Source organism: Ambystoma mexicanum, chromosome 1p (genome assembly GCF_040938575.1).
Source record: "Ambystoma mexicanum isolate Mex_15411 chromosome 1p, UKY_AmexF1_1, whole genome shotgun sequence".
In the NCBI taxonomy this organism is placed as follows: domain Eukaryota; kingdom Metazoa; phylum Chordata; class Amphibia; order Caudata; family Ambystomatidae; genus Ambystoma; species Ambystoma mexicanum.
In genome coordinates, this window is record NC_090921.1 from 234721403 (window position 1) to 234732765 (window position 11363).

The 11363-nt window shown below is 50.5% G+C and overlaps 1 non-coding gene across 1 annotated transcript; it reads right to left on the reverse strand.

The window, feature by feature from the left end:
- Window positions 1-8569: 8569 nt before the first annotated feature.
- On the reverse strand, window positions 8570-8651 carry TRNAS-AGA (transfer RNA serine (anticodon AGA)). The gene has a single exon. It is a non-coding gene; the product is annotated as a tRNA-Ser (tRNA).
- Window positions 8652-11363: the final 2712 nt, after the last annotated feature.

Genomic DNA, 11363 nt, shown 5'->3' on the forward strand with positions numbered 1-11363 from the left:
GATGTCCTGGACCTTCCTGGGGTCTGGCGACACACCCCCCTCTTTGAAAACAAAGCCGAAGAATTTGATGGAGGGGCGCCGGAACTCACATTTTTCCCTGTGAAGGGTGAGGCCAAGTGACTGCAGTCTCTCAAATTTCTTTGCCAGCCTCCGCAGATGGTCCACCTCAGTCCTCACGAACACCAAGATATCATCACTAATGTTCAGAACGCCCTCTAGGTCTGCGAGGGCGCCTCGGATGATGTTCTGAAAAACCTCAGCTGCCGAGGACAATCCGAAGCTAAGTCTTTTGTAGCGGTAGAGTCCCCGGTGGGTGGTGAACGTGGTGATGTACCTAGATTCCGGGTGGAGGACCACCTGATGAGAGCCCGCCCGGAGGTCCAGCTTGGAAAAGAAACAAGCCCCTTGCACCTCCACAATGATGTCATCAATGGTTGCGGTAAGGTGCCTCTCCCTCTTAATGGCCTTGTTCGGCAGCCTCATATCAACACAGATACGGACAGAGTCCGATTGATTTCGGTTTCCTTGCCACGACAATCGGGGACACCCAGGGGGTCGGGCCCTCCACCTTCTCAATTATGTCGAGGTTAACAAGGTTGTCCAGCTCCTTGTCCACCTGCTCACGAAGGTGGAATGGTACCCTGCTGTGTTTCAGGGCAATGGGCTACATGGACTCATCAATATGCAACCTCACCGGGTCACCAGCCATCTGTCCAATTCCATTAAAGAGAGCGGCATACTTGTCAAGCAGGTCATTAATGTCCTCCAGGTACACTGAGTAAGCAAAGCTGACAATGCCAAGAGCCTCGGCTGCGGCACAGCTCAAGAGAGTGTTCGTGCTTGCTGGCGTTACGTAGAACCGGGGAGTGATCTGCGAGTCATCATGCTCCACCTTGGCCATGAAGGCACCATCCAGCGGGATTGGTTCCAGCCCCCAAATGCAAAAATGCGAGCTTTCGGTGTGATTAGCTTGGGGGGCGCGTCCATGGCATCATTACCAAGCGATCTATGCTCTCGTGCCTGATTGCTAAAAATCTGAACCTAAGCGACCCATTGCCTTTGCACTATGTTAGTGACCTTGCTCTCGTACTTTGATTGCCCAAATCGACTTTAGGTGCCCCACTAGACTAGACTCACACTACCAACTTTACAATGCATCTCCATGCACTTTACACAGTGTTACTGAGATTAATACTGCACATCTTGAACAGCCAACACCCAATCATGCTATCCAACTCATCAGGACTTGAACCTGCACAGAACCCACACATATTAACTGAAATGAACTCCACACCCTGTCCTGTTCGCATGAGAAACCTTAGACTACGCGCCAGACTTACAAGACTCTATGACCCCCGACCCAAACCAACCCACAGCAAGGCAACCAGGAATCCATCTCTACACCCTCTTCAATTGAACAGTAGACTCCACCGGGAGCCCATCCGTGACCAGAAAAATACTTACGAATCTGCGCCATTACTTCTAAACCCAGCAGATCTAGGAACCAAGGGTGCACTAATAAATGCCCGCTCTATGGTAGCTCATGCATCAGACATCGCTGACCTGTTACACAATGAAGACCTGGACTTCTTAGCGGTTACTGAATCTTGGCTTCACCCCATGGCAGGCCCTGCAATTATGCTAGCAGTCCCAGATGACTACACGCTACTAAGACTTGATCGCACCACTTCTAGAGGTGGAGGTCTTGCCATCATAGCCAACACCAAATTTACTATCATAATTGAATCACCCACTAATGTTAGTTCCTGTGAATCTCTAACAGCTAAGTTAATACTTTCTAGTACTCAATCCATCTCCATCCACCTTATCTACCGACCACCGGGCCCCCTAGGATCATTCGAAGAAGACCTCACAGACATCCTATCAAATAATCTTAAAAACTCTTCACAACGTATCCTACTAGGAGACTTTAACCTTGGCTTTAGCGACCCTGCAGACGCCAATGCCAGTACAATCAATAACACCCTAGAGGAACTGGGCTTCACCCAGAAGATTACCGAGCCCACCCATATCAAAGGGAGAACTCTGGACTGGCTAGCCGTGCACAACTGCCCAGTCTTGGTCTCTGCCATACTCCCGCAGCCTTGGACAGACCACTATTTGATCTCGTTCACCCTAAAGGCAACCCCAGCACCAACCAACAACATAGCTCCAGCTATCCAATCCCGTAATAAAAAGAACATCACCCCTGACAATCTGATCCCGCTCATCATACCAACCCTGAACGCCATCCCAGATCACACTGATCCCCTTACGATGGTTGACATCTACAATAAAATTATGCTCTCATCCCTTGACGCTATAGCCCCTTTGAAGCTAAAAAAGAGCAAGCCTCGGAAACACATTAACTCCTGGTTTTCACCTCACCTCAAAGCCCTCAGACAGGAAAAACGACGCTGCGAAAACTTTGGCGAGCTTCCCCCTCAGAAAAAAAACAAAAAATACCTGAGTAATCTAGCCTCCCAATATAAAAAAGAAATCATACTGGCTAAGCAATCGTCATTTAGCACGCAAATTGCACAAGCTAAATCTAACACTAGAGAGCTTTTCACAATTCTTAAAGAGATAGAATCCCCGATCCAAGCACCAGATTCGTGTATCAAAGATAAACACTGGTGCACGGGCATTCAAAATGCCCTAGCGAATAAAATCTCATCCCTCAAGACTAAGATAAGCACCAAAAAAGAATCTCTGCTCTCCTCCACCAAGCAGAGTACCATCCCCCACAAAAAGGTTCACCCGAGTCCACCCTCCCCCCCAGCGTACAACCCCTCCTTCAACTTCCACAAAGTATCCACCAAAGAGGTTGAAAATACCATTCTCACCCTCAAACCTTCAAACTGCCACGGAGATTTATGCCCCGCTCAACTGATCAAGGATGCTGCCCGTGATCTTGCTCCATTTATTACCAAACTAATAAATGCGTCTTTCACATCAGGCACCGTACCCAACAACTTAAAACAGTCTTGGGTCCTCCCTTTGCTTAAAAAACCGAACCTAGACCCTTCCACCCCAACTAACTACCGCCCTATCACCACAGTACCATTCCTTCTCAAAATCATTGACAAAATAGCTTACCAACAGATCCAACAACACCTTGAGCACTTCCAACTCTTAGGAGTCTGACAATCGGGCTTCAGGCCACAACACGGAACAGAAACCGCACTCATAGACCTCAAGACACAGATAGACGAGCTGAGAGACCAGGGGAAGACAGCACTATTGCTTCTCCTTGATCTCTCCGCGGCCTTTGATCTGGTCGACCATGAGATCTTGTGTAACCACCTACAAATAGCCGCCCACTTCTCTCAAGAAGCAACCAACTGGATCCATTCCTTCCTTAATAACCGTACGATGAGAGTCTTCTCACTATCTTCTGCGGCCGACCCCACCCCTATCACGTGTGGCGTGCCGCAAGGATCTTGCGTCTCCCCTACACTTTATAACATCTTCACGAAGCCCCTTTTCGATGATCTAGACGATCTAGGTATCACCTACACTAATTATGCCGATGATACCCAGATCCTCATCCCGTTGTCGGGGGATTATGACAAGGATTTGGCCTTCGTTAATAAAGTGTACCTCATCATCCAGGCATGGATGGCCTCACACGGTCTATGCCTGAATGATGACAAGACGGAACTTCTCATTCTAGGCTCGACACACTACCTCAACAAACTGGGCCACAAATATTCATCATTCATAATTGACGATAACAAAATCATGGTAGCTAAGGAGGTTAAAACCCTCGGATTCTATCTAGATTCCACCCTTACCCTTAACAAACAAGTGAACGCAATGGCATCCGCCACTTCCTACACTTGCAAACTCATCAGGGCAGCCAAACCCTTTCTCTCCCCCACCAACTGCACCACCTTGGCCAGGGCGCTGATCCTGTCCAAGCTGGACTATTGCAATGCCTTATACGTAGGGTGCAACAAATATATCTCTAACAAAATCCAAATCCTCCAAAATAATGCCCTCAGAGCGGCCCTCAGTATCCCAAAGAAAGCCCATATTTCAGATTCCAGAAGATCTGTCAATTGGCTATCCACCAAGGACAAGATATTCCTTAAATCGGTGTCTCTGATTCACAAATGCCTCCACCAAGCAGCCCCCCAATACCTCATCGCCAGATTTACCAGACCTACCCTCTCCCGCCCCTCAAGAACGGCCAACTCCAACCTTCTACTTGTGCCCAGGTTCAAACGTACTACATCTGGGGGCAATAGCTTTCCAGTAAAAGCAGCACAATTCTGGAACTCCCTCCCTCCGACTTGCAGGGAGGACCTACCCTACCACCAGTTCAGAGCCAGGACCATCCACTGGCTCAAATCTCTCGACTCATAACGACTCTTGAGACCCGGACTCGCCAGTACCATGTGGCTCCTCATTGAATGTAAATATGTTTATAGTACTGCCCGAATATATATGCTCTAGCTTAATCATTGAATGTAAATATGTATATTACTGCCTCTAATGTACATGCTCTACCCATCCTATTTGGCGTGATACGTCCGGCAATGTAACCCCAGCTGGACCTCACCTTACTGTATGTAACGAAGCTTTGCAACCCTCTTGCTGCCTCTGCGCCCAGTTACCCTTGGGTTTGGTGCGCATTACAAATAAATAAATACAAATACAAATAATGCCCCCGGGCCATCACATTGACTCACTCCCCCGTGTCTACCAGGACCGGGACTGGTGAGTGATTGACCTCCACCACACACCTCGGCTGTCTCCTGTTCTTCCCTCTCAGGACTCCCACACTGGAGACAGAGAAAATGTTCTCTTCCTCCTCCTCGTCTGCCTCATCCACCTGGGCATCTTCCTCGCTCTGGTCCACCTGGGCCACATTCGGCGGGCGGTTCTGGCGCAGGAACCCGGACCGGGCCGGGTCTCTCAGGACCATCACGGGTAGGGCTGCCTTACACACCTGAGAAAAATGATCAGGCAGTCCGCACCTACCACATGTCCTTCCAGCCGCCGGACACTCAGTCGGGTGGGAAAGATCGTACCCACACTTCTGGCAAGATTCACCCGCTCTTCCAGCTCTGTCATGGGGTCCTACCCAAGGTCTTCTGAAGCCTCTTCCACCTTGCCACATGGCACACACCTCCTCAGACTTGACTGAGCGGGACCCCGCCTCCATCCTGGCTGCCCGAGCCTCAGCCACCTCGTGGCACCGGCCCAGCTCAAGGATGTGGGGCAGTGTGAGGCCCGGCTCTCTCAGGACCTGTCTTCTGAATTTGCCCGAGGAGCACGCCTAGATCAGCATAGTTCTTACCATGTCCTCTGCGTCGCCCCACGCACATGCCAACGAGAGGCGCCTAAGGCGTCCATAAAAGGTGTCCAATGTTTCATCTTCCTTTTGTTTTGCAGACAGCATTACAAATCTTTCATAGTCCGAGTTGGCAAGGGGCAGAAAGTGAGCCTAGAGGGCAGTCTTTGCCGCATCGTAGGAGCCATCACCTGGTGGAAGCGACTGAAATATCTCCTGGACCGAGGGCCCCGCCGAATACAGCATAGTTGTCAGCCTGCTATCATCATCCGTCACCTGTGCGGCCCTAAAGTACATATCGAGGCGATCAACCCACCTCTTCCATCTAGGCCCAATGCTGGACGGAGGGCCCGACACGTCAAACTCAGGGATGGGCTGCAGGGCCGCATGGGCTCGTGCTTGGGCCATGACTGGAAGTCCTTGCTCGGCAATCTGCTGCACCACCGGCGGCGCCTGAGGCACTGGAGCCTGGCCTCCTACTAGTTCTTGAGGGGGTTGCTGTTGAACCGCTGCCTGGGGCGGCGCCTGAGGCAAAGTAGTTTGGCCTCCTACTAGAGCTTGAGGGAGTTGCTGTGGAACTGCTGCCTGTGGTGGCGCCTGAGGCAATGCAGCCTGGCCCCCTGCTGGAGCTGGAGGGGCCTGAGGTTGAGCTGCTGCTTGTCTGTCGTCCTGGGAAAGCTGCTGAACTGCTGGCAGCCCACCGTCTTGATCACCAGCCCCACTCATGGGCTTGAGCGCACAGGCACCCCCAGCGTAGACCTTGGGGGCCGCAACTCAACACCCACCACCACCACCACACAGTTCTGATGCCCCATCCAGGCAAAATGAAATGTCCAACCTGGGGGCGAAGAAGATGATGGTACAGTACCTCTCTCTCCAGATTGCCTCATGTGCAGACACAGCAACTGGACATGATGAAGAACAAAAGAAGAAGAAAATGGAGGGTCCACCGCTGCAGCAGTCTTCACTGATGATGAAGAGGATGAAGAAGAAGAACTCTCCAGCCTGATGATGAAGGGGGTGAAGAAGTAATCAGAACCCCAGCTGCAGCAGCACCTTGTGTACACAGATGTTCCAAAAATTGAGCCAAGAAAGAGAACTGGGCTATGCAGACCCAGACATTATAGTCCTTCTCCTTGCTTACACTCGACGTAGGAGACCCAAAATTCGAAAATAAATCGGGCATGGGCATGCAGGTATAACTGCTAGCAGTGTGTCCAAAAATTGGGTCTGGATGCCACCCACCGCCAAAACCAGAGCTCAGTGAATTTCCACGGCCTCACATACAAAATGGCCGCCAGCCGCGTGTGTGATGCACAGCCTACGGCACAAAACGAAATGCCGTTCGATTCCGTTTCAGGGAAAAAAATTGCAGATTTTGTCACCGCCGGGCCCAGGCATCATCCCCCACTCGTCGCCAGTGTTGGGGGTTTGTCCTGACCCCCAGCGATACCCGTAAGCCCCCAGCGCACAAGGACTCACACAACACACGTCCTTCTGGTTCGGGCTTCCCGGTCACACTAACGCGGCCGGGAACGCCCCCTTTATTTATACTGCACACGGCGGCGTGCAAACGTCACGCCGCCGCGTGCGCATCCCTTCGAAGGGCAGCGCCACAACGTGTATGATGAGGAGTGGGTCCCCCTCGAACCACAGGTTCTACATCCATTGGATCCGAAAGACATTACTGACGGTGGCTCAAGTCAAGAGCCACGAGGACGACCCCAAAGGGTCATCAAGAGACCTCCGAGACTAGTGGAAGAATGTTAAGCCACAGTTAATAAAGTTCGAGTTAAATCCTTACAAGGACATTTGTCCGGGGGTGTTGTTGTGGGGGACTGCCTCTTTAAGACAGTGCGCTGGAGAGAGCGTCATGAACTGACGTGACTTTGGGAAAAGGGAGAGGTTGAAGGGAGGAGGAAAAAGGAGGGGCAGTATCCTGTTGTATCTGGAATAAAGGAGATGTGTTTATGTATAGCTGGTCTACGTCCATTATTATTACATAGCCCCTGGGGCTAACAAGACTGAATTCAAGATTGATCACTTGTTAAAGATACCTCATAGCAAACAACAATTTTGTGTGAGTTAAATCTAGAAGAATGCACTTTAATTAATTATTTGGGTCTACTTAGCTGTTTACATATTATATGAAAGTAGTTTAGTTACAAGCCAGTTGCCATGATGTTATTTGGGACAGGGTTTGTAATTATGGGGTCGCATTTTAGAGTTTCGCCCTAGAAACTGGCTCCCCAGACCTATTCAACTATACCTCTTATCTAAAACATTTAACCAAGGTCTTTGAACTTGGTTAGTCAGAGTAGTTGCCTTTTCTTCATTGTGTTCGAAAAGAGAGGGTGAAAGACGTAGGCGCTGCTGAAATCTGAACGCAGGATGCCCTGTTTACTAGACAGGCGCTTTAACCAACTAAGCCCCAGTGTCACATGCTCGTCCAGGGGCGTTGCTAGGGGGGGGCTAAAGGGGCTATAGCCCCTGATCTTTTGGTTGTAGCCCGGATAGAATCTCAGGAGCTACAGCCAAAAGACTAGCTAGCCCCCAGTCCCAACAGTTCTGACATCAGCGTAGCCCCGGGTCTTTTCCAGACCTAGCAACTCCTCTGTGCTCGTCTATAGATAGTTTCTCTCCCTCCTCTCCAAGATTTATTTCTGTTAAACAGCGTATTGCAGTGCTACATTCCGTAGCAGCTGGAATTATATCAAGGAATTCTTTATTTTTTTAAGTTATTGCTATTTAAAGCTACGTGCCTTTGCAATGTGGGTACATAGAAACACGAACACGGCTATCTGCTAAAGGTTGAAGAAGTTCGGATAGGTTAATTGAGGAAAGTGATTTGTGGAGCCACTCCCTGCTCTGCAGGTCCTCCTAGTGAGGCTGCTGACGTGTTTGCATGAGTCCCTGTAGATCGCACCAAACTCCTGTGCTGATCGCGCGGCATTGGCTGCTTCTTCTCTGGATAGTCTGTGTCTCTTTGTGGGTCTCTCTCGTTATCGGAACTAACCCAGCTCTAGCAGAAGCGCGCTGAAGCCCTATAAGTTCATGTTGGCGTTTCACACGCTAGGCAGGGCTGGCTCCGATTCATGAAATAGTCGTCGGCGAACAAAAGCACTCATTGAATCACCAAAGTATAAAATTATGCAAGTGCAAGACGCACCGTAGGTTGCTTTTATTAACATGAATTTGTATTGTTGAATGTGTACATATTTTATACGTTTCCAGTGCAATATTGAAATGCCAGAAAAAAACTATATCCGTAGTCGGCAGGATTCGAACCTGCGCGGGGAAACCCCAATAGATTTCTAGTCTATCGCCTTAACCGCTCGGCCACGACTACCTACAAATCACCCACACGTTGAAGTCATTATGACACTGCTTGACACTGCTTCACCTGCCATGATGGCCAAACAACTTTAAATATAGGGCATAAAGATTATTGATTACAGATCAGTTACTCAACAGGAGACTGCAGAGTATTTTTTTTCATTTCCATCTTTGGAGGCGGTCCTACAGCTGCTTAGCATGTGAGAATGCTGTTAAAAATCCCATTGCTGCGCAGATCTCGGTGCGGAGAAGTGGTGTAAAGTGGTCTGCAGTGACTGCACAGATATCTTACTCAACAGATACTGCTGAGTATTCTTTTCATTTCCATGTTTGGTCCTTGTGGGGGGGCTCACTCACACACACACGCATGCTTGCAGGCTGTCGCAGGCAATAATACGCGGGAGCAGGGTTAACGGTGACCTGCTTTATTAACAAGCCGGCGGGAACTGCCGGACCCCTCACCCCGCCCCGCCCCTTCCCTTGACGTCCCATCCGGAACGTCATGTCCTTTGGGCCTCAACGAAGGCCCGCCCACACAACGTTGTGGACAATCTGACATCTCCCCCTTTTTTAACAAATGAGCCGCGCGGCTTTCATTCTCACCCCATTTCTTCGATGAGTCGTATTGGCTTCATGCGGCTCCTCTGGGGTCGTGGCGCCCTGCTTGGGGTTGATCGTTCCCTGGCGGGAGTTGGGAGGTGTGCCTTGCCTCCTGAATCTTCCCCATCTCCTTGGTACGCTTCTTCTTGTGGTCTGTCTTCATCGCTGTCTCTGTCCATTGTCCATTGCCTTCCCTGTGTCGGTCTGACACGCTTGAAGTGCGAGCTGTTCCTGGTCACCACGGAGCAGTCGTCCCTCTGTGCTGTGACCATGGTGCCCCGCTTGTGTGTTATGACGAGGGGGGAGGGTGCAAAGGTGGCTTCTTCATTGCGATTCTTGGGTTGCCTGAGCCATACTTTGTCTCCTGGCTGCATTATACTTTCACGAGCTCTTCTCTTCCTGTCTGTGATTTCTTTTGTCTTTGCTTTCCTCACGGTGTCATTTGCTTTCGCTTCTTGATCAAGCGGCGTAGGTTCTTGTGGTCTGGGGTCCTCCGGCAGTCTCGTGGTGATCGGCCTCCGGAACAGCAGATCAGCTGGGCACACTCCCGTCGTGCTGGGAGGTGTGTGCCTGTACTCCCGGAGTAGCTGGTTGAGGGCCTGCTCGAACGGCTTATTTTGGACGTGGGCGATTTGTAGGGTTCTTTTTATGTTGGCCATGAATCTTTCGACCATGCCATTGGCCTGGGGCCATCGGGGTGTTATTCGTCGATGTTGAAATCCCATGTACTTTGCAAATCTCTGGAAGTCCTGGCTTATGAATGTGGGGCCATTGTCTGACTTTATGATTTTGGGGATACCATATGCAGAGAGCATTATGTCAAGTGCCGGGATGACGCTCGATGTGGCGCTGCTTTCAACTATCTGAGCGTCCGGGTATCTTGAATGTTCATCCATGAGTACGACCACGTGGGTCCCGTTGCTCAGTGGACCAAACAGGTCTACCGCTAGCTCCTCCCATACTTTGTTCGGTAGCGGTGACGACTGTAAGGGGTTGGGTTGTGGCAGTGGCGCCACTTGTGCACAGATGTGGCAGTTCCCTAAGAGGGTTTCAACCAGGTGGTCTAGTTGCGGGAACCAGGCTTTCTGGCGAAGGAGGCGCTTCGTAGCGATTACTCCTCTATGTCCTTCATGGGCTAGGTGCACTATCCTTTCTCGGAGAGTTCTTGGGATGACTACCTTGCAGCCCTTCAGGATCACATTGTCTTCTACTACCATTAGTTCCTCCTTTACTTGGTCCAGTGACTTTACATCCTTGCGTGTCGTCTCTGATTCTCCTCTGGCCTGTTGTCTCATGAGGGTTGTCTTGTCTGTCAACAGGCAGTGTCTTGCAATTCGAAGTGCTGGGTCTATCTCCGACTGTGCCGACAGTTCAGCCCATCCCACGGGCAGCGGTTGCAGGTGATGAATTATGTAATTTATGTATGCGTCCGCTATGGATGGTTGGGACGCGGTGGAGGACAGAGGGTGCCGAGAGAGATAATCTGCGGGGTTTTCCTCTTTCCCCAGGCAGTGAATTATTTGGAATCTGTAATCCTGCAGTCGCAGACTCCACCTGGCGATTCTTGGTGGCATCCTAGCCTTTGGGCTCCCATAGATGGTGAGTAGCGCCTGATGGTCAGTGATGACGGTGAATTCCTTACCAAACAGAAAGAGATGAAAATACTCACACACCCAGACTACCACCAGGCTTTCTTTTTCTGCTTGTGAGTATGCCTGCTCTGTACTGGTCAGGCTCCTGCTGGCGTATGCCACCACGTGGGTGACGTGCGGTTCTGCGGGGTCTCTTTGTGTCAGAATGGCGCCGAGTCCCACAGGGCTGGCGTCTACGATCAGTTTGGTGGTACGGTTGGCATCAAAGTATGCCATGTCCTCTGATTGTGATATTGCTTTCCTTATGGCTTCAAATGCATCTTGGCACTCCTTCGACCAAATAAATGGCGTGTCCTTGCGAGTGAGCAAGCGTAATGGGTTACTGACGGTGGCATAGTCTTTCAGATATCTGGAGCAGTAGCTGGCTAGGCCAAGAAACGATCTCAGCTCCGTAGTGTTGATTGGGGGCGTGGCCGAGTTGAGACCTTCCACTTTTTCTGGATCGGGTCTCATGCCTTTGTCTGAGAAGACGT